Genomic DNA, 24,237 nt, shown 5'->3' with positions numbered 1-24,237 from the left:
GCAGAAGCGAGAGGCCTTGAACCAGACCAATAATTCCTGGCAATAAACACTTACAAGAGGCATGAGCTAAAAGGTACACTATGTGACTCACTCTGTCACACTGCAGCTTCCATGCTGAGGTGTGTGTGTGTGTGTGTGTGTGTGTGTGTGTGTGTGTGTGTCTGGTTGTTTGGGTTTTGTTTTGTTGTTTTTCCTGTGAACTTTGTTTTCTGCAGGGAAGTTGCAAGGGCAGAGGGCGGATATAAAAGGATAGGAGGACGGATGAGTTGGGTTGCATGATATGAAACTCATGAAGAATCAACTCAAAAATTAAGTGGGCTGGGTGTGGTGATTCACACCTTTAATTCCAGCATTTGAGAGGCAAATATCCGTGAGTTTGAGGCCAGTCTGATCTACAGAGCAAATTCTAGGACAGGCAGGGCTACACAAAACCATCTCAAAAAAACTAAAAAGATAAAGATTGGCTTTACTGCAAACAGATGCTCAGGCCATGGAGGAATCCAGACTCCTCTTTATAATAGTTCGCAGAAGCTCACACTGGCTCTATTTCCAAACTATGCATCATGGACAGTCAGTCATTCCTCACCTCCCGATCCCTACCTTCCAAGTCACTGTCATTGTCAGCAGCTTCAAGTCATCTTGACCTTGGTACATCACAATCTACCATTCTCCCCATTGTGCTGCCCCCCACCAACTAGCCAGATGTATCCACATGATCTGATTGCTTCCTCAACCACAGGTGGAAGCTCACCAAGCGTCCTATCCCTGAGTCATCATTTCTGGAGAATTTGAAATATTATCAATCCACAATTTCTTGGCATCAATAGGAGGCAGCTACCCTCCCGGTGAGGCTGAACAGGAGCTGGTATCTATATGCTCCCCTGGGGACAGGAAAACCGTATATAACTGATTTTGAAGCAACTTTCTTCTTGAGCCCCAAAGGAAGGGCTCTCTAAATCAGTCTCTTGAAATAGCCAAAGACAACCTGTCCTCAGTGGAATTATTTCCTCTTGCCATCCCATACTCATCAGAATTTTTTTAAAATTGTGTGTGTGCATGTGTGTATGTGCATGTGTGTATGTGCATGCATGTGTGTGTACATGTGTGTGCGCACACAAATACAATGCCTTCAGGGCCCTGAATAGGGAATTAGATCTGCTGAAAATGAAGTCACAGGTGATTGTGAGCTTTCCTCCTCCCCCGCCTCGCACCCATCCCCCATGAATGCTGAGACCCCTGCTCAGCTGAGCTCTCCCCCACCTTGCTTTCCCACCACCCCCACCGTGAGTGCTGAGACCCATACTCAGTGGCTAGTGTGTGAGACCCATACTCAGCTGAGCTTCCCCCACCCCTTGCATTCCCATCACCCCCACCTTGAGTGCTGAGACCCGTATTCAGCTGAGCTCTCCCACCTGGCACTTCCCCTCCCCCCTCGGTGCTGTCTTTTGTACTCAACAGTTGGTACTCTTGGCCACTGAGCCTTCTGTCTTTCCAGCCCCATCAGTCAGGACTTTGTCCAGTTTTCCAGTTCAAGCACGCTTCCCCTGAATGTCGGAGCCTGTGTATCCCCACCCAGTGCTAAGGTCTGCTACACAATTCTTAAAATGTATGCATTCCAACAGGATGGGGTTTCCTTCAACAAATTGAGTGGGAAGCTGAAGATAAAATAACAAAGAATCTGAAGTTCCGACTTCAGAGAAAGACACATAATTGACAAATAAGCCAGTGTTATATTTTTATGAGCATGGGTGTTTGTCTCATGTATATACGTTCCCCACGTATGTGCCTGGGGGCTGAGGAAGGCTGAAATGGCATCAGGTCCCCTGGGAGTGCAGTTACAGACAGTTAGTTGTGAGCCACCTTGTGGGTGCTGGGAGTTGAACCTGGGTCCACTGGAAAAGCAGCAAATGCTATTCATCACTGAGCCGTCTCTCCTCCCGGCAAGTCATTTTTGTATGAAACACGACTGGGTGGATGATGAAGCTGAGCGAGAGGCAGCAGAGAGAGCACATTTAGACAGACGTGAAGCCAGGTGGCTAAGGATGGGCCTGAGGAGGTCAGAGTAGGAAGTACAGCTCGGGTGAGGGAGATCTGAAGATCCCCACATGAGGCTGCGGCTTTATCTTAAGTGTGCAGAGATTTGGATGAGAAAGTGTCTTGATCCAGCCACTCTGGTGCGTATGAAAGTGGAAACAGACCACTTTTAAGATACGACTGTGTCCATTATGGCGGCTTACACAGGACCCTGGGCAGTTTAGCCTTCATTCGGACACAGGCTACTAAGGTCTTTGCACAAAACTTAACATGGTTGAATTTCTAGGTCAAAGTTATTGCTGGAACAAGGTGAAAGACAGATTGCAGATGTCACCAGTGTGGGACTGTTCACTACGGGGTAAGTGTTGATATGTAGTGCCCCAGAATAGCTATGGTCCAGGGAATTCCTCTGTCTGTCTATCTGAATGACCCTCTTTCTTGCATGGTGGATAGAGACGGGTGTGTGTATGTTAAAGTTACAGTTCATAGTCCCCAGAGAAATCCTGCCAAATTTGTTGGAAGGCACTCACCCACTGCAAGTCCTGAAGTCAGTCACAGCCATCGATCAACAGTCCAGGCCAAGCCTACAGGAAAGCAATGTGGATGCCTGGCTCACTAATACAAACATGTGACTCCCCATTTCCTAGCTGCACGCCTTCTGGGCTACGCCTGGACCAGTTGCGTTGCATGGCTGTCTGTCAACAGGAAGGCTGCAATTATGCGCAGTCTAGTGGCAGGTCTAATAACTGCCGTAATTTCCGAGTAGTGATGATTGTAATGATATTTTGAGAAATCTGCAACAACGGAATGAGATATGGAAATACACATGATTTCCACTGTCGACAACGTCTCCCGCCCTGCTGATGTCTGCAGCTGCTTGTCCGCATTCCTCACGGAAAGAAATGCTGGATCCCCGTCACGGCCCAAGAAACAAGGCTGTTCTTCTGCCACTCATCCCCCCACAGAGCCCCTTGAGCTTGGGGTGTGCGGACTCGGTTTGGGGCACTTGCTCCAATGCTTGGTATGTGTGGAGCCACCCAGGAGAGGGTGTGGTGGGACATTTCCCGGTGAGGTGTGGAGCAAGCACCTGTTAGCCCAGGCTAGGACGCAGACGGATCAGAGAAGTGATTCCACCCCTCTGGTTTAGCAACTCAGTGGGTTTACCGAGCAGGGACAGGGTGAAGGCAAACACTCTGCTCCGAAAGCCGGGTCCCTGGAGCTCCCTGGACAACTCAAGGCAGTGTGGCTGCTCTGGCTGGAGTCCTTTCTCCCCAGCAACTGCCAAGGCTCATATAACCCTGGTATGGAGCCTTGATGTGGAAGACTTTACCTATTTACTAAGTCTGTACATTTCTTTATGCCCTGAGTCTTATCAGGTGCCTACAAGACTGAATGTTTCCCTTCCAGGAAACTGTGTCCAGCACAGTCTGAGGAGGACAGAAAGTTCTGTTCCCATGGCATCCTTGCACTTTAGCCCCTTCCTGATGTCACTCCACACACCCCTCCTGACTGGCCTCAGCGCTCCTGTTCCTCTCAGACTCCACTGAGGAGACTAAACCACGTCTTTACATATCACCACATGGCGAGGAAAGAGAAGCTGGCACACAGCAGCTTCTCTCGGTGCCCATGGTGGAAGAACAGACATAAGCACCCAACACGCTGCCCCTTCCACAGGGTCTCTCTTCAGAGTCAAAGCGAAGCCGTTTCTAGCCTCTGCACTCAGCTCCACGTCTTTGCATGACCTTTAGGGCTTTTTCCCAGATGCAGTAGAATCCTCACAATCCAGGACTAGCAACTACGTCCCATCCCACCCACAGGACCATTTCAGTTTTCCTTGCAAACACAGGCTGTCCCTGGCAACTAGCAAAAGTTGGTCATTTCCGAGGGTTACAGTCCATGAGCATCATGGTGGAGTTTGGCAACTGGCCGGCATGGTGCTGGAGCAGTATCTGAGAGCTTACAACTGGTCCACAAGCACAGGGCAGAGAGCTAACTGGACCTAGCTTGAGCTTTTGATACCTCAGAGCCATGGGGTTGCAGGGATGGCTCAGCAGTTAAGAGTACTGGCTGCTTCTCTTCCAGAGGACCTGGGTTCAGTTCCCAGCACCCACATGGCATCTCACAACGGTCTGTACACTAATGTACAAAGGAAGGAAGGGAGGGAGGATGGAAGGAGGGAGGAAGGGAGGAAGGAAGAGAGGGAAGGAGGGAGGGAGGGAGAAAGGGAGGGGAGGGGAGAGAGAGAGAGAGAGAGAGAGAGAGAGAGAGAGAGAGAGAGAGAGAGAGAGAGAGAGAAGAGAAATCCCAGGGACACACTCCCCTCAACAAGGCCACACCTCCTAATCTTCCCTACTGGTTCCACCAACTGGGAACCAAGCATCCAAATATATGAGCCTATGGGGGAGAGACAGTCTCATTGCAGCCACTAGACTATCTCAGACACCAACTTGGAGCGTGATGGAGGGAGAGACACGACATCTGTCTTTGAGGAACTTAGACTCAGGTCAAATGCAGGATGAGAAGCAGAAAAGGATTTCAGGACTGGACAGCACTAAGCAGAACTGGATTTTATTAAAGAGAGAAAGACTCAAGAAGAGAATAAAAACACACCAAGAGTACTGTGTGGGCTTCCCAAGGGATAGTCATAATTATCTCAACATTAGCCATCTATACCATGTTGGTGGCTCAAGTTACAACTCAGAAGGTTGCTAAGCAACGCTTTCCCCCTCATTTCCCGCTTTTTGATAAGTGAGATTATAAGGTGGCTGTAGGATCACCTTAGAAGGAATTATAATCTGATAAGGTGAAGCAGGAAGCCTCCAGGGAGGCACAGGGGCCTTAGCATGCCTTCTTTTTCTGTACTGTTTCCCTGGCTGGGAGCTGGACAGGGAAAAAGCCGTTAGAAAATGCCAGCTATTCTGGAATTTGCCATTCTTCTCCAGGAGGCTTCAAGACACTCTGGAGTGAGGCATTCTCTTCTCACCCATAACTTTGCCAGTCTCCCTATCCTTCCTCAAATGAAACATTTTTAGTTAAGAAAAAAATTAGATTATTTTATTTCATGTGCATGTATGTTTTGCCAGCATGTATGTCTGTTTCCTATTCCTGGTGCCCTCAGAGTTATCAAAAGAGGCAGTGAGAGTCCTTGGAACTGGTGTTACAGACAGTTGTGAGCCAAGTCGGTGCTGGGAATTGAACCCAAGTGGGTGCTGGGAATTGAACCCAAGTGGGTGCTGGGAATTGAACCCGGGTCCTCTGGAAGAGCAGCCAATGTTCTTAACCACTGAGCCATCTCGGCAGCGCCCTTAATTCTTTTACTCCGCTTTTGTTTCTATGTTGTGGATGGGGTGGTGCACGCATGTCACAGTGCACATGTGGAGAGGTCAGAGGACAACTTATAGAGCTGCTTAGTCAAGGAGACCTTGTATAAGCTGCCCTGGAACACAATAAACTGGGCGTGGGCATTCTTGATTCAAGGGGGCGTTCTTGGCATTCTTCTTTCTAGGATGACCCATGTCAGTGTGTGTGTGTGTGTGTGTGTGTGTGTGTTTTAATCTCCAGGCCCTTGCCTAACTCATGAACCATACCGTAGCGCATGGAGCAGGTGTCGCGCTACATGGTACGTTCAAGCCCTAGAATTTCCAGGATATTGTTGCTCTCACATTCTCATCAAGACCAATCCGGGTTCGAGGGAAGACATTGGTGTCCCCCTGCAAATGGAAAAGCAAGCAGAGGGAGTTTATAGGGTCACCAAAGCTTCTAAACATGATGAAGCATGGAGTATGTACAAGTCTCTAGGCTGAGGCCCCTGCACAGTCACAAGTCAACAGCATCTAGGTTCAAGTTGTCTGGCGGAGTTCTCTTTGTGGGCTTGGGGTTTTGATTAATTGATTTTGGAGGGATGTGGATGTCGCATGCATTTGGAAATCAGAGTACAATGTGGGGGAGTTGGTCCTTTCCTTTCATCACGGGTGCTGGGGACAGAACTCAGGACAGAACTTGGTAGCAAGCCCCTCTACACACTCAGGTTTCTCACCAGTCCTGACCAAAGTTCTTGACTTGCGTACTTAATTCCTGTGCTCATCTCATTCTTAATTCGGGCTAGGACTTGGAAGAGGAGACGCACATGGTGCCGTAGGTGATACATCAAGTGGCATCAGGGCTGGTCCCTAAATCTAGCTGGCATGATTAGTTAAGACAGAAATTATACAGCCAGGTCTATGGATGTTTGCCTTTAATTCCAGCACTTGGGAGGCAGAGGCAGGAGGATCTGTAAGTTCAAGGCCAGCCTGGTCTGCAGAGCAAGTTCCAGGACACTGTGTTACATAGAGAAAACCTGTCTCAGAAAGCCCAAAAAAGAGATAAAGATTATGCTAATTTTCAGAGAGGAGGTCATATGGACTGAATCTCACAGCCCAGGGTTGAGAGTGTGGTGCGGATAAAGACTCTGGGAGGAATTTGACAAGTCACAGAGCCAGCAGAAAGCCTGCAACAGAACAAGGTAGATTATAAGTAGATTTATAAAATAAGAATGATCTTTTCCTCTTGTAGTTCAAATCTATCCTCCCCACCTCTTTTTTAGATAGGATTTCATTATGTATACTAGCCTGGCCTCGAACTCTGAGTGAAGGGATGAAAGGTGCATTTATTCATTCCCCTTGCCTAGTCCCATCAATTCTCCTACTAAACTCCCAGCCAGGATACATGCCTCCACTCTCACTTCTGTATGGTCATTCTACACCACCTTCTGTCATCACAAGAGTATGTGTGTGTGTGTCTATCTGTCTCTCTGTCTGTGTGTGCCTGTGTGTTTTTCTGTCTGTGTGTGCCTGTGTGTTTTTCTGTCTATGTGTGTGTGTCTGTGTGTTTATCTGTCTCTCTGTGTGTACATGTCTGTGTGTTTATCTGTCTGTGTGTTTATCTGTCCGTTTGTTTATCTGTCTATGTGTGCGTCTGTGTGTTTGTCTGTCTCTGTGTGTGTGACTATATGTCTGTGTGTTTATCTGTCTGTGTGTATCTGTGTGTCTGTGTGTTTGTCTGTCTGTGTCTGTATGTCTGTGTGTTTATCTGTCTGTGTGTGTGTCTGTGTGTTTGTCTGTGTGTGTGACTATATGTCTGTGTGTTTATCTGTCTGTGTGTGTGTCTATATGTCTGTATGTTTATCTGTCTGTGTGTGTCTGTATGTCTGTGTGTTTATCTGTCTGTGTGTGTCTGTATGTCTGTGTGTTTATCTGTCTGTGTGTGTCTGTATGTCTGTGTGTTTATCTGTCTGTGTGTGTCTGTATGTCTGTGTGTTTATCTGTCTGTGTGTGTCTGTATGTCTGTGTGTTTATCTGTCTATGTGTATCTGTGTGTCTGTGTGTTTGTCTGTCTGTCTGTCTGTGTCTGTGTACGAATGCGTACATAAGTGCTTGCATGTAGAAGTCAGAGGACAACCTTGGGTATCATTCCTCAGTAGCTATTTTCCTATTTTTGAGACAGGATCTGTCTTTGGTGTAGAACTCACTGGTTAAGGCTAGCCTGGCTGACCAGTAAGCCCGAGGGGTCTGCATGTCTCTGCATCCCCAGTGCTGGGATTGTAAGTATGTGAGTATTTTAAGTATGCTTTTTGTGTGAATTCTGGGAATTCATTCAGGTCCTCATGCTTGTGTGATAAACAAGCTGTCGTCCTCTGTATCACAAATTCTAATTGATCTTAATAATAAAAACTCAGAGTCAGCTATCAGGGGGTGCAAGCTGAAGGATCAGAGAAGCAGAGTGGCCAGCCACTAGAGTTCTTACCTCTACTAATGCTCAGACCAAAGGGGCGAGCCTGTCCTCAGACTACAGCTCCAGACTGCACTGAGCTCCTGTCTCCTTCCACCTTCTACTCCTCTCTCCTCCATCTCACTCCTGTCTCCACCTCCCTAGTGCTGGGATCACCTTTGTGTGATCTCTGTTTCTCTTTTAGACTGGATCAATTTCACATAGCCCAGGGTGGCCTTGAACTCACAGAGATCCTTCTGCACGTCTTCCAAGTCCTGGGATTAAAGGTGTGTGCCACCACTACCTGGCCTCTAGTAGCCTAGCTCTGCATTCTGATCTTCATGCAAGCTTTATTTGTTAAAACACAAACAAAATATCACCACACTCCTCTAGTGAATTAGTGAATTCTATCAAAACTGCACCTTGAAGGGCTGGAGAGATGACTGGATGATTAAGAGCATGCATTGTTCTTGCAGAGGAGCTGGGTTTGGGTCCTAGTGCCCATATCAGATCCCTGTAACTTCAGTTCCATAGCATTTGACGCCCTCTTCTGGCCTCTGTGGGCAACTGCACTCAAGTAGACAGCGTGTACACAGACACACACACAGAGACAGAGAGAGAGAGGAGAGAGAGAGAAAGAGAGAGAGAGAAACATACACACATACGGTTTTAAAAATAACATTGAGATGTGAACATGACCTGGCTGCGACACCTGTCACTCTATACAGTTGTGACACCTGTCACACCAGAGCTGACTCAGCTCACCGACTTGGTATGCAGACAGCCTTCTTTCCTTCACCAAACCTCGTGTGTCCATCCCAAAGCTGTTCCCTCGGTTGAAAAGAATGCTGGAAATGACCATTCTTCAGGATACACACGCACGCACATACACACACACACACAAACATCATAAATATAACTTTTAAAACATAAAAAAATAGCCATCACAGTGTAATACAAAATATACCCAGCAGAGAAAAAATACCTGATAAGTAGCTTTTGGCATCTTCTAACGTGGCCTACATCAGGCTCCCCAGAGGTAAAGCTGGGTCTAAGATGTTCATTTTCCTGAAGGCGCTAAGCAGCGCTGGCTGAAATGATCTGGGCTTAGGAATGTTTGCTCCCAGGGGTGGGAGGAGCCCAGAGTGACTTGACAAGGAGATACTGCAACTTCAGTCTCAGCTGTGAGGGGTGGCGGCCACAAGGATGATGGCTGACCTCTGCACTTGTCTCTCCTCCCTCCAAAGCCCCAGGAAACCTCACCTCAGCCCTCCCTGGCTCTGCCTGTCTTAGTGTCTCTTCCCTTTGTGGTCCCAAGGCACTCCTTTCTGGGAGATGGGGCAACTCCTGACACGCAACCTCCAGAACCACACACAAATGTAACCATCAGGGACACAAAGAACACCAACTAAAACAAGCTAATAAAACACTGTGTGCGTCTTGCCGCCAGTGGTGGGGTGGGGCTTTTCTCTCAAATTTCTGCTTCCCCAGCTCTGGCCACGCGTTTCTGAACGTGTCCAAATGGAGCTTATCCCAGCAAACCGAGCTACACAGTAAAACACTTACACCCTTAAACTGACAATGTGATTTAACTTTGTAAAGGGCACTTCAAGTCTAAGTATTACACACGCTTCAAAATGTCTTCAGATATCTACTTACAGAGGAAAGGATTTGAAGAGCTCCAGCGTTCACCGATGCTGCTGTGCTCGAACCTTCAAATGTTAAGTTCTGTCCACCAGACAGTGTGGCCCGTGAAACTGAGAAAGCAACTGCTTGCTGCCCCCTTTGTGTCTAACCACTATGCCCCCAGCACCATCACCTCTTCCAACCGCTGCTGACCTTAAAGGGCCAGAGGCCTCAGCTGTGCGGAGATCTAGCAGCTGGTAAAGTGCTCGTGGGGCAAGCATGAGGACATGTTTTTCTTTCTGGTACCCACATAAAAGCTGGCATAGGGCTAGAGAGGTGGCTCATCTGTTAAGAGCACAAGCTACTCTTTCAGAGAACCTGAATTTGGTTCCCAGCACCCACATCATATGGCTCAAAACTGCTTGCAAAACCAGCTCCAGCAGATCTGACGCCTCTGGCCTCTGTGGGTACCTGCACATACATGCCCATACATATACACACATGAATTTTGTTTTGTTTGTTTTTCAAGACAGGGTTTCTCTGTGCAATCCTGGCTGTCCTGGAACTCACTCTATAGACCAGACTGGCCTTGAACTCACAGAGATCCGACGCCTCTGTCTTTGGAGTGCTGGGGTTGAAGGCATGTGCCACCACACCCGGCAACACAATTTTTTTTTAAGCTGGTCATAGTTATGTGCACTGGAGCCATAGAGACGGAAGGGTCCCTAGAGGTCATTGACCCAGCCAGACTGGTGAACTCCATGCCAATAAAAGATCCTGCCTCAAAAACACAAAGAAAATGGAGCCTGAGACAAAACATCTGTGATTGTCTGCTGTCTTCTGCAGGGATGCACACAGAGACACACGTGCATACACGCACATCTGTGATTGTCTGCTGTCTTCTGCAGGGATGCACACAGAGACACATGTGCATACACGCACATCTGTGATTGTCTGCTGTCTTCTGCAGGGATGCACACAGAGACACATGTGCATACACGCACATCTGTGATTGTCTGCTGTCTTCTGCAGGGATGCACACAGAGACACATGTGCATACACGCACATCTGTGATTGTCTGCTGTCTTCTGCAGGGATGCACACAGAGACACATGTGCATACACGCACACATGCACACAATGCAGGGGGAGGGGCAAGAGCAGCTGGAAGCACCTCTGCATATCCCAGCCAGCGGGATACAAACGGGGGTCCCTGATAAACCTAGAAGAGGCAGAGGAATGTAGGGAACAAGAGACATGAGAAAATGTCAGTAAGACGGGATTTCTGATCAAGCCACGCTTTATTAATTCTCAGAAGCTGTTATATAGCAAATGGGCAAGTGTGAGGGGAAGGTGTTAGGTCCCCTGGAATTCAGGTTCGGAGACAACCCTGGCTGATAAGGAAATACTGAGGGTCTGTGATTGTTGACTAACAAAGAAAATGCTGTTTCTAAAAGCCTGGTGCCTGCAGGTCTCTCTAGGAGATAAGATACCAGGTTGATTTCCTAGACCCTGCAGAGGGGATAGAGGTGAATATTTTACTTAACTTGTAAGCTAAAGATGGCAGTAAACAAAATGCAGATCTCAAAATACACGTCTTTGCTTCTGGCATCTGCAGAATCACATTCCTCTGGGACAACCATCTGCGCAACTTCAGGGTCCAGCCTCTCCAGTCCATAGTTGGACTTGGTCCCTGAAGACTTCTTAGCAAATGCCCAGTTGACTTCCTAGAGACCACCACCCGGAAATGGTGTCAGTGGCTCACAGGAGCACCAAACTAAAGGCAGCATCCCACCTGGGCCTACATAGGTTATTGCTTACGACTCTGTAGTCTAAAAAGGCCACAGCCAAGGTAACCACAGCCAAGGTGACCACAGAGCCAAGGTGATCACAGAGCCAAAGTGACCACAGAGCCAAGGTGACTACAGCCAAGGTGACACAGAGCCAAGGTGACCAGAGTCAAGGTGACCACAGAGCCAAGGTGACCACAGAGCCAAGATGATCATAGAGTCAAGGTGACCACAGAATCAACGTAGACTCATCTTCTGCTTTGGAGATGGTGTGTTCTTGGTTCTGGATCCCACAGGATTGAAAGGCAGACAGGCTCCATGAAACTCTCTAGAAGCACAAAGCCAATGCTCATGACTTAATCATCTCTTAAAAGTTAATCACTTTGAGGATTTGGGTCTTCTGGAGAGATGGTAGAGGTGACACGATTGCTCACTAACTTTTAGACTATAGCATCTGGAGAGCGGGGTCCAGGAAATTAGCGACAGGTGTTTACATCATTGGAACCAGTGCAGTGTTGTCGAAAGAATGGTGTGAAGGTACAGGGAGATGGCTTAGCTACAAGGCCCAAGACTGATCCTAGGAAGCCACATAAAAAGCCAGATGTGAGCCTGGTCTGGTGGCAGAAGATCTCTATGAGTTCGAGGCCAGCCTGATCTATATAGTGAGTTCCAGGACAACCAGGGCTACATAGTGAAACTTTGTCTCAAAACAAAAACAAACAACAAAAACCCAGACATGGGTGTGTGCAACTGTAACAGCAGCACTGCCCTGGAGAGGTGGGAGACTGCGGCAGGAAAATCACCTGGAAGCTCCCAGGGCAGTCAGTCTGGAGCACTCAGCAGAGCAGCAGACACGGAGACCCTGCCCCAGCAAGGTAGAGGGTAGAAAACAACTCCTGAAAGACCTCTGACCTCCACAAATTCACCATGGTACGTGCACGCCTACACACACACACACACACACACACACACACACACACACGGGAGAGGGAGGGAGGTAAATAAATATAAATAATGAATGAATGAATGATAGATTTTTGAGACAGTATTGTGTACAGGCATGTACACAATAGTTCTAGATTACCCTCATCTTGTATCCCCCCCCCTTTTTTTTTGAGACACTGTATCTATCCCTAGCTGGCCTGGAACTTGCTATGTAGACCAGGTTAGCCTCAAACTCAGAGCTCCATCTGCCTCTACCTCCCAAGTACTGGGATTAAAGGCATGAGCCACCACCCACCCAGCTTCTGTTTAGTATTCTAACCCTGCTTTTCCTAGCTGTGTCCTTGGGTGTCACCTGCCTTCCCTCAGCCTTGCGATCCTGTCTTTAAGAGGCTGGGGTGCAAACTCTCATGTCTCACTGCTTCTTTCCACAAGGATACAGCACAAGGGGTCCACAGAGCAGCTGCTCGGCAATGCCATAGTTATGGTTCCAGGATTCCAGAACGGACTCCCTTGGAGCAATCTCTAAGCTCACACTTCTCTTGCAGCAGAGCCTCCTCCGCTGCTGAGACAGGCTGCCCAGTTCACTCCGGCCAACACACCCCTCAAGAAATCCACACTGGGAATTCAGCTCAGTTTGTAGACTGTTTTTCTAGCACGCATCTCCAGAGCTGTACAAAACTAGGCACACTGCTGCATGCCTGCAATGCCACCGCTTAGGAGGCAGAGCCAGGAAGCAATAGGAGCAGAAGTTCAAAGGTCATCCTTGGCTGCACGAGAGTCCATCTCAAAATAAAAATTAGAATAAAAAATTCATGCTGGACTCCCACTGGCCTCTGGGAATCCTGTCCAAGACCCCTTGCCTCAGCAGTTCCCTGTGTCTGCTCTGTGTCTTTGCTCCATTCATTCCCAGTGTGGAGAGGAGAATGTTGGCCAGGACCCCAACACCTACACAGTTCTCTGGTTCCTAGAAAGGCGGGGGGGGGGGTCCCACAAGGCCAGGCAGTAATGAGATGGAAGATTTGGACTAATCCTGACCCAAATGAGGGCCTAACTCCTGTTGTAAACATCTGTCAGCTGCCAGTTAACAGTTCCTACAGCCTGAGCTTGGGGGCTGGGGAGGGGCCTCTGACTGCAGAAGCCATTGGACCTGTACCTAGGGTGTTGTTTTTCTCCCTCTGCCTTGGTTTTTCTGTTTTTGGAATGTGAATATAAACTTTATAGAGGGGCCTGGTCTCTGTTCACACCGGGCGCTAGTAACCCACAGCTGAAAGCAGAGGTGCAGGAGAAAATGGGGAGGTGTGGGACCCAGAAAGCTGCAGTTACGGGGGTGAGGGGCTCTGAGGAAGGGGACCAGGAGGATATTTAATATCGAATTTGCTTCTTTTTTTTTTTATTTAATGTGGAAAGTTTTAGACACAAACCGGCCCCTGTGTTTAAGTCATTAAAACATCTTTAAGCATTTCTGGTTTGAGTTTTTTCTGCAGCCTTCCTGGTTCCTGGAACATATTTTATTTTTCTTTTAAGTTGGTAAAAGCGGAGAGGGAGGGAGTGGGGCAGCAGGGGGATGCATTTCCAACAGATTTTGTTGCTTCTTGCTCCTAGGCTGGGGAAGAGGGCAAGGCTCCTGGTGCCTGGTGGTCAATCCCAGGAACCCCAACCTGGCCTCTGAGGACCCAGGCTCTTGCTGACACCACGTACCTTCTGTCAGGGGACCCACAGGAAATTCAGTACTCGCTTTGTTGACAGAGGAGGGTGCACAGGATGGGAACTGGCTGGCCTGTGCAGAGTCCCAGTAAAGGGGTCTCACGCCTGCTCTGTTCACACTCACTGAGAAGCCCTGGCAGTTCCCACTTTACATCCACGCTGAATGTCTGCCTAGGCATGGGCAGTGACTACTGCAACCAACCCAGGACCAGAAAACACAGAGGATGCTAGGGGCCAAGGGAATCCCTACTGCGCCTCCACCTGGAGGACGTGGTGCCTGCCTTCTTGACTTTGTCAAGACCAAGCCCCTACCCACACAGCAGCAACATCTGGAGTCTCAAAGGAGGAAGCTTGGAATCTGGGTTCTTGGATCATGATGTTTGAGTCAGGGCTGACAAGAGGCATAGCCAGAAATGACTGCCCGATATCCCTGCAGAAGCTGGGCTTTCAGATGAGACGCCCAGGCCTGGAGCATGGCTAAAGTTTGGGTCAAGTCTAGAAGGTGGGACAGTCATCTTTGCACTCCCGGCAGCCAGAGGATGTGCACACACACACACACACACACACACACACAGGAAATGTGGGTTTGGAGTGATGCCAAGATGCCTCACCCGCCGGGCGGTGGTGGCGTACGCCTTTAATCCCAGCACTCGGGAGGCAGAGGCAGGTGGATCTCTGTGAGTTCGAGACCAGCCTGGTCTACAAGAGCTAGTTCCAGGACAGGCTCCAAAACCACAAACAAACCCTGTCTCGAAAAACCAAAAAAAAAAAAAGAGGGCCTCACCCACCCAGTCCCAGCTGCCAGCCCAGCTCTTCAGGAACGTCCTAACATACTCAGCCTATGTTAGCAGTAGAGAGGCCCACGCATCTTGGGAAGGAAGGAAAAGGGATGTGCAGCTTCCCAGTCATTTGTCATAGTATCAGGAAAAAAGGCGGAGATATACTTAAGAGATGATTGTCGGACTGACAGGCTGGAGGGGATGCCGGGACCTTCAGGAGCTGTGCTCTGTGTGGCGAAGGACTAAGTCACTTTAAGAAAACATGGTCTGCTGGCTACATGCCTTTAATTCTAGTACTTGGGAGGCAGAGGCAGATGGATCCTGAATTCAAAGCCATCCTGGTCTACGTAGTAAGAACCTGTCTCAAAAACTGATTAATCAATTAATTAATCAATCAATCATTTAAAATCAGAACAGTCTGAAAAAGCTGCTTTCCAAGTGACCAGCCCTTTTCCCCTGTTGGGGCGGGAACAGCAGGGAGACGACCTGGTGGTCTGTCGCCCCTGTCACAGACCTCTGCAGCTTCTGGGCTGGACCAGGTGCTGGCTGGAACAAGGAGCAGGGAAGCTACTGAGGCAAAGTCAGCAGGTAGTAAACTAGGGCAGAAGAACAAACAAGCTGCCCTTACAGGACCTATGCTAGCTTGTGGGAGAACTAGACTCCACACCCCCGACCTACTGGGTACCTTGGCAACCATGTGGACACATTCTCTGCAGGCTCTGCATCTCCGGGAGCTTTCTCTAGCCAGCATCCCAGCACACTCTTCAAAGATACAGCGTTGAGCACACCTCCCTTGTGGGGAGGGGTGGGAAGGGCTCATTCTGTTACAGGACCCTGGCATAGTTTTCCAACTCCATTGGGAGAGAAAGGAAGACACCTCCCCCTGCCAGCACATAAGATGGACCTGACTGGTCGGCAGTACACAGAGGGTACCTGCACCAGACGGGAGGCCCTGGAGGTGCTTCCCAGAAGGACCACACGCACCCAATGAAGTGCAGCTTTACCTGCTGTGTGCCCTGCCAGGAGGAACTGTCCAGGACCCAGAAGATGCAATGGCTCAGTCTAGTGGACACAGTTCCCTGCTGCAAACCAGCCAGACCATGGCAGTAATTTGGCTCTGAAAATTGGTGCCGCGGGAAGAGCTGAGAGCTGGCAAGGCTGGTGGCCCTGAGGGTCAGTGTCTGTCAGTCCGTTTAGATATATGCAAAGCCAAGGCCCAGGGCAGCCACTGGACTGTAATTGGTGTCAACTGTTTGAATACCATAATTTCTACTGTCTTGGGAGGTGGCATTACAGGTCCAAGTCCTGGTGGCACAGATCCTACAGCTCTTCCCTGAGGACCTTCTAGGCCACGGACTTCCGGCTCCTCCATACGTTTCCCTGTGAAAAACAGGGAAATATAAAGAGTCAGAAGGCCCTTCCCCCGTGCACCTTAGGAAAGGATCTGGCAGGTTCAGGCCTGAGAGTCTTTACCCACGGCCCAAGTACCACCCCCCCCCCCCATAATTAGACTTACGGTCTCAATTACCTTCATGGTCCTTATCTCATTTGATCTTCACTGGGGCCAGTGACGTTTGTATATTAAACCCTCCTTTACAGATTAAAAAAAATTAAATGAGTTTGGGAGTGGGGTGCAATTCTGTATAGTATCTGGTGAGACAGCCAGATAGAAAAGCAGCAATGTGGTTTCCTTGAGCCTGCAGCAGGTGGGAACTGGTCATCTATGCACTAAGCACTCTGAGTGTGGGATGCCCGAGACCTTAGAGGTGATCATTTGGGGACAGCCATGCAGACTAGCAAGCCTTACAGCTTTAGAGAGAGTGAGAACTCTGGGCATTTAGAGCAGGGCTGGCAGAGTCTTTGCTGCAGGCTGTCCCATGACTCACGGGACATTTAATCCTGGCTTCTACCAGCCAACTACTGTTATTGCCTGCGTTCAGCTCTTCCCCAGATATAAGTACCAAAGTGCCTCCAGGAACTGCCAAATGTCCTTGGGAAGGAAGTAGACAGTTGGAGCTCCTAGTTCAAATGGAGTCGGGTAAGAGCCCTACTAGAAAAGTGCTCTCCCATTGAGGCTGGCAGGAAAGATGCTTCATGTGAAAATACTAAAGTTGGGGGCTAGAGAGATGGCTCAGCAACTCTGAGTGCTGCTGCTCCTGCAGATGACCTAAGCTTGGTTCCCAGCATCCACAATAATGCAGCTCACAGCCTCTGCAACTCCAGCTTCGGGTATCTAAGGCTCCAGGGGCATCCACACTCACACCCGCATACCACACAAAGTCACACATGCCCCTAATTAAAAATATTTTTAATTGCAGCTGGGCATGATGGTATACGCCTTTAACCCCAGCACTTGGGAGGCAGAAGCAGATGAATCTCTGTGAATTCAAGGCTAGCCTGGTCTACAAAGTGAGTTCCAGGAGAGCCAAGGCTGTTACACAGAGATACCCTGCCTCAAAAAATTCACAAGAATGTATTTTAATTAAAAAAATAAGGAAGTCATCAAAGCTTAGTGATGTACACCTTTAATCTCAACACTAGGGAGACAGACGTGGGTGAATCTCTGTGAATTTGAGGCTAGCCTGGTCTACATAGCAAGTACAAGGCCAGCTAATGCTACATAGTGAGAACTTATCTTAAATAAATGCCTATCTGTTTTTTTTTATTAATACCATATACCAGCAGCAATCTTAGATCAGTGATAAAAGTTTATACCTAAGAAATTAAATAAAAACTTTACATTTTAAAAGATTTTTTGATTTTTATTATGTGTGTAAGTGTTTTACCCAAGTGTATGTAAGAGAAACTGGAATTATGGTTAGTTGTGAGATGCCTTATGGTGCTGGGAACTGAACCTGGGTCTTCTGTGAGAGCAGCAAGGCTCTTAACTGCTGAGTCATCTCTCCATCCCTCACTTTACATTTAAGGAAGCTTCTCTTATGCTCTGTTCTAAGCCGTTACTGCCGTTGCTGTCTGGTTCCGAGAAGCAGTGTGTGCACTTCAGTTACACATCCCATGCTAAAGAGTGTACCCTGCCTGACCAGCAATCCAGCCAGAGAATCCTCGTGTGTGCACCATCCCAGAATCGTGGACTCCAGCCAGACTCTTGGGAAGTCGTTTGTAACCGGTCCCCATGCGTGGAGCTGCCTCGGTTAGCTTGTGTCAGCGTCTACATTTGCACGGGCTGCAAACAGCTGGTTCAGAAATAAACAACAGCACATCTGCAAAGACAAAGGGAAAGACCCCGAGGCTCTCCAAGTCAGTCTCTGGGACATAACTCACCGGAGAGCTCCTTCCACAGATCCCTGCCCCCAGCCACCTCCAGAGTTACACCTCCAGAGTTCCGACATCAATTACTCTGTTTTTCTTTCTGTCCTTTTATTACTATTTATTTTGAGACAGAGTTTCACTATGCGGCCCTAGCTGTCTTGGAATTCCCCCTTGTAGACCAAGTTGACCTTGAACTCATGGAGATCCACCTACCTCTGCCTCCTAAGCACTGGGACTAAGGTGTACACGACCACCCCTGGCCCACCAGTTACTTCTGTCTTGGTTTTTTTTTTTTTTTTTTTTTTTTTTTTTTATCCTGTAGGGCCTAATTGAGTGTTTAATATTATAATTATAGAGTCAACTAGCCCTTTTTTTCCTGGCCACCAGTATTATTTAGGTGTTATATATTTTCATTTTACCATGGTAGCCTGTTTAAAATGGCCCCTTCTGAGATATCTAATTCATAAGATACTTTATTGGACTGGAAATGGAATGCCAGGTACAGAATGTCCCAGAGGCCACCCCTGTCCAGATCTCTGTCTGCCCACCACCCAGGGAACATCAGACTACCCAGTGGTCGGTATGGACTGGTACCCCCAGCCTTCTTCTCTGCTGGGCCCCTTTCCAGGCCAGCTCTACCCACTGCCTCTCCCCAAGCTGTCTTTCCTGTCACTTGAATCTTTGTTGCAACAAGGTAAGGAAAACTCTCAGAGTGACCAAGGTGTCACTTCAGAGCTGTCTAGTTTAACAGAGGTCACAGTCTCTTAACAGGACCCCAAAAGCAATCTGCTCAGATTCTCAGCGAGAGACAGGTCTCCACATAAGGTCACCCAGCTGGTTGTGGGTCATGGGAGAAGTTGAACTTAACCTAATGAAGATGACCCCTCGGTAGAATGTGTTTCATCACAGGCTGGTCCCCGTGGATGTTCTTTCCGGCCAGGAGAGCTACAGGGAGCCCCCAGCTGGTCCTAGAGTAGTTAATCCCTACCCTACTCCACCCCTAAACAGTCCCCCCCCCCAGCTCCTCTCTAGCTCTGGGCTGCTGGTGGAGTACACAGTGAGGAGCTGATGGCTGCTTTGCTTTGTCCCTGTGTTTGATTTATTTGTTTGTTTGTTTGATGGCTTGTTCTTCAGACAGAGTTTCTCTGTATAATAGCCTTGGCTGTCCTGAAACTCTCTTTGTAGACCAGGCTAGCCTCAAACTCATAGAGATCCACCTGCCTCTGCCTCCTGCATGCTGGGATTAAAGGCATGCACCACCATGTTTGGCCCTGTGATTGTTCTGAGACAGCATCTTTGCTCAGCCCAAGCTGGCCTCGAACTCTGTCCTACCCGAGCCTCTTATGACATTTTAAAAAATACCACTCATTCACCAGCCCCTGCGATGATCATAGTGCAGCCTACACCCTCACCAGCCCCTGTGATGATCATAGTGTGGCCCTACACCCTCACCAGCCCCTGTGATGATCATAGTGTGGCCCCTACACTCTCATCAGCCCCTCTTGTGTGTTTAGTTTGTGCTAGAGATGGGGATACAGGAATAGGTAAATCGGGGATACTACCTTCAAGAGAAAGCAAGAAAGCCTTGAAGGCTGTAGGTTTTTAAAATGGAAGCAGTGTTCCTGTTATAAGCTGAGGTGTTCTGGGAGGACTTCCCAGAGGAAGTGTGGCTAGAGCCGAAAGAACAAAAGACCGCGGACAGAGAGGGTTGGCAGTGTCAATGTCTTTAGAAGAGAACACATCAGAAGAGGGTGCCAGTCCTCCCCTCCACCAAAATCAAGGGCAGGACACTGAGCGACTTACTTTAGTATCTTCCTCCTTCCACGGGGTCTTACCAACCACATGGCTCAGGTGGTGTCCAACTCATGAGACATTGTGGTCGTCCCTAGTGCTGGGGTTGCAGGTGTGTGCGCTGCCTACCATGGCTTTCCTGTTGCCACTGATTTCCTTAAACAGCCTCCGACAGGGCTGAATGACTCGGCATGTGGCTGTGTTCTGTCTTCTCCAGTAAGCCCCCAGGGTCCCAGTACCCTTAATTGCTTTCTGCCCCTCCTGCAATTCAGCACAGTTTGGAGCCCCAAATTCAAGCCCACCTCCTTTCTTCCTCTCCATCTCTCCCCTTTGTGCTCTGCTTCCTTCCCCTTCGCCCCAGTTTTGTCACTGTCTGTCTCCTCCTCTGTCTCCAGTGTATGCTGGGCAAATGGCAAGACCTGAGAGGAATCCTCCAGACCAAAGAGCGGGCAATCTGCAGTCCAGAGGCCCCTGACTGTCCCTGGGGAGCTCAGCTTAGCACCCAGCCAGACCCTTGGCCTGTACCTACTTCCTAGAGTCTTCATAGTGGAAAGACTTGTTATGGCATGGTGACACTGCCCTCTGCTTGAGGGAGCAAGGAGGTAAATCTGGGGACCCTTCAAGGCAGAGAGACCTTCAGCTCTCAGCACCTGTGAGGTCTACTTGTAAGAAGTTCCCTCCCCCACCACCTCCCATTTCTGCTGCTGAGATGGCTCTGCTCCCATTTCAACCAGCACCGGATCCATTTATAGCATCAATTTTATTTGCACCAGCCCCGGCTCCCTCCCGGCTCCCCAGGGGCACCCGATCCAGAATGCCAGGCCCTGCTTCCTCTTCTCCTGGAACACGCTGACTCCCTCCCTTGGGCACCCGGGGAGTCGGCAGGATAATAACCTGAAAACTCTCTTCTCCCTGCCTTCTAATCTTCAGCGCTACCAAATTAGAAAGGCATCAGAAGCCCATCGGGCAGACTGCCGCAGGGATGTCATGCCATTAACCCCGGGCCGCCTCCTGCTGGCACAGGGAGCCAGAAGATGTGTCAGACCTTCCAACCCTTCCCAGCCCCCTGCTTCTGTTGGAAGTGGAACCTCAGTCTTCTCCACCCTTCAACCTCATTCTCACCTCCCCGTCCATGTCCACACCCCTGTCCATCACATGGTCCCAGTGCCCTGGGCTCCAATCAGAGCCTGGATCCAGACAGCATTTGCTACCCTGCGGTTTCTGTAGAGCCTGATCTGGGCATACATACCCACACATGTGCACACATATACCCACTCCTGTGCACGCACACACATGCCCACTCCTGTACACACATATACCCACTTTTGTACACACATATACCCACTCCTGTGCACGCACATACATACCCACTCCTGTGCACGCACACACATACCCACTCCTGTGCCCATACATACCCACTCTTGTACACACATATACCCACTCCTGTGCACGCACGCACATACCCACTTCTGTACACACATATACCCACTCATATGCATACACATACCCACTCCTGTGCACACACATACCCACTCCTGTGCACACACATACCCATACATGTGCACACACATATTTACACATGTGCACACACATACCCACTTCTGTACACACATATACACACTCATGTGCACATACATACCCATTCTTGTGCACACACATATTCACTCATGTGCACACACATACCCACTCCTGTGCACACATATACACACTCATGTGCACACACATACCCATGCATGTGCATATATATACCCACTCCCGTGCAAGCAGATTCCCAATCCTGTGCAAACACATCCCCACACACGTGCAAGCACATCCCCCCACATGTATACACATATGCTCACTCCTGTGCACACACATTTTTACTCCTGTGCAAACACATCTGTAGTGTGGGAGCAGTGGGGCACTTCCCGCCACCCAGCTATCTTTACCCAAAATAATTACACTGAAACTGTATTCTTTTAAACACTGCTTGGCCCATTAGTTCTAGCCTCTTATTGGCTAATTCTCACATCTTGATTAACCCATTTCTAATAATCTGTGTAGCACCATGAGGTGGTGGCTTACCAGGAAGGATCTTAACCTGCATCCATCTTGGAGAGGAGAGCTATAGCTTCTGCCTCACTGCCTTCTACCCAGCATCCTGTTCTGTCTACTCCACCCACCTATGTTCTGACCTATCGGGCCAAGCAGTTTCTTTATTAATTAACCAATGAAAGCAACAGATAGACAGATGACCCACCTACATCACACATCCCCACACATACACACACATCCCCACACATGTGCACACACATATGCACTAGTTGGCTCCTCTGCCTATATACTCAAGTATATGCCCAGAGAGAGGGCCGGCAACTTGTTCAATTCTGTATCCATAGCGGCCTGTACCAGACAGACCACATGTATGTGTTCAGTGTGCCTTAATTGAACAGGCATGACTAGCAGGTAACACTTGCTGTCCATCAGACACCAAGCACTAAACATGCAATCTCTGGTCTACTTTATTAATTTTTATTTATTTTTATTTTTGTTTTGAAAACAGGATCTCACACTGTTCAAGCTGACCTAAAATGTATGATAGTCACCCACACCCCTGCCTCAGTCTTTCAAGTGCTAGGATTATATGAGGGAACCACCCACCCACAACCAGATCCAGTCCTGTTGTGGGTTTTTGTTGTTGTTGTTGTTGTTTTGATTTGGTTTGGTTTAGTTTTGGTTTTTCAAGACAGGGTTTCTCTGTATAACAGTCCTGGTTGCCCTGGAACTCACTGTGTAGACCAGGCTGGCCTTGAACTCACAGAGATCCACCTGCCTCTCTACCTCCCGAGTGCTGGCTACTTGGCTCCCAATTGGCTCAGTTCTGTTGTTTCTTAAGACAGGATCTCATATGTAGCCCAGGCTATCCTGAACTCACTACATAGCCCAAGATCAGATTCCGGCAATTCTCTTGCCCCAGCTGCCCAAGCGCTGGAAATACACGCTTGAGCCATTATGATCTATTCATGACTCCTACTTTAGAGAAGGAAACTGAGTCCCAGACTGGCTGAATGGTAACTCCTCCAAGATTTGCCACCTTCTATAGATTTGCCACCTTCTAGTGATGCCAACCCTGCCAGACCCCCAGCTCTTACTGCCGCCCCATGAAGAAAGAGAAAATCTTTGGCAGTGAGAATGCTGAACTCTGTCACCTGTCCCCATGCCTTACAAGCAGAGTGCTGCCTTCCATCAGTAACTGCAAATGCAACTTGCTGGTGCCCGCTCTCTCCTAGGGTGCAGACGGCAACAGCGCTGGTGCCCGTTCTGTCCTAGGGCGCAGACGGCAACTGTGCTGGTGCCCGCTCTCTCCTAGGGTGCAGAATGCAACTGCACTGGTGCCCGCTCTCTCTCAGGGGGCAGAATGCAACTGCGCTGGTGCCCGTTCTCTCCTAGGGCGCAGACAGCAACTGCGCTGGTGCCCGTTCTCTCCTAGGGCGCAGACAGCAACTGCGCTGGTGCCCGTTCTCTCCTAGGGCGCAGACGGCAACTGTGCTGGTGCCCGTTCTCTCCTAGGGCACAGAATGTGCACACAGCTCCTGACGTCTAGATGGGCATCTCACCTGCTGCTGGTGCTGCCGCCCTAATCCCAGGGAAAAAAAGCCTACATCCTCAGTGACTCCCAGGCTCTCATCTTCATCTCTCCTGAAACCCCAAGTCCCACCCCTTCACACGTACACCCTAAAAGCTTTCCTGGCATGTAATACCATTGCAGTAGGGCAGTGTTTGCCACCCAGGGCACCTTGTGTGGCTCCTTGAGGGCTGGGCCTATAGTAAGCTCTGAATACGTGGTGCATTGTTATATTATTGGTCTTTCTTGGGTAATATAGGCAGAGCCAAAACCACATGTTACTCCAGCAGTACCACAGTTTGCTGTATGTCTAGGGACAGCTCAGCCCCACCTCTGAGCCATCCACTCCTGTGTACTTTACACAGCTGGGTTAAATGGACTCTGGGCCGTTTTCCTTCGTAAATTCATGTTTGCTTACAAATATCAAAAAACGCAAACCTTTATGAGGTTAGCGTCCAGCTCTCTCATCCCCAGCCTGGCTAGTGTTAGTCTAGTAAAGCAGGAAATAAAATGAGAAGTGGTAGCAAAGCAGCTCACAGAGAAGCCAGCTATGAAGTGACACTCCCCTGCGGTCCCGGACACCCAGAAGAAGCAAGGACAGCAGAGCCCAGGAGCTGATGCTAGGCTGGACAACATGGAGCGACCCCGCAGTCCCTGAATATTCATTCCCAAGGCTCTTCCTCAAGGTCACATGATGTGATTGTCTGTGGGCTGCTGGGACAAGGATGGTCACAGAGCCACTTCCCTTGGCTGCCTTCCTTCACTCATGCAGGAAACCGCGTTCTGTCCTGACTGTGTGGAGAACACTTGAGTGCACACGAGGCTGTCAGGCTCACAATACATATAGATATAGCTCACACTGTGGAAATCCATGTCCAAGTGTGTGTGTGTGTGTGTGTGTGTGTGTGTGTGTGTACACACAAGGGAGAGAGTATACAAGAGGTCTGGGG

General features: G+C 49.0%; 1 protein-coding gene across 7 annotated transcripts in view; it reads right to left on the bottom strand.

The window, feature by feature from the left end:
• The window catches only part of LOC126488952 (uncharacterized), a 42,818-nt gene that overhangs the window by 5,733 nt on the left and 12,848 nt on the right, over nucleotides 1-24,237 (bottom strand). For 2 of the 7 annotated variants that reach the window (XR_007588826.1, XR_007588825.1), the window contains 3 exons: nucleotides 16,139-17,843; nucleotides 15,627-16,002; nucleotides 11,316-11,522 (listed from right to left, as the gene is read on the bottom strand). The exons of the other annotated variants lie outside the window; for them this stretch is intronic. The gene's annotated coding sequence lies outside the window, so the exon portion shown is untranslated. Of the gene's footprint in view, nucleotides 1-11,315; nucleotides 11,523-15,626; nucleotides 16,003-16,138; nucleotides 17,844-24,237 lie in introns of those variants that run through there. 7 annotated transcript variants of the gene reach the window in all.

Source organism: Alexandromys fortis, unplaced genomic scaffold (genome assembly GCF_014885135.2).
Source record: "Alexandromys fortis isolate MF-2015 unplaced genomic scaffold, M_Fortis_MF-2015_v1.1 scaffold_212, whole genome shotgun sequence".
Classification (NCBI taxonomy): domain Eukaryota; kingdom Metazoa; phylum Chordata; class Mammalia; order Rodentia; family Cricetidae; genus Alexandromys; species Alexandromys fortis.
This window is presented reverse-complemented; position numbering and strand designations above follow the sequence as displayed.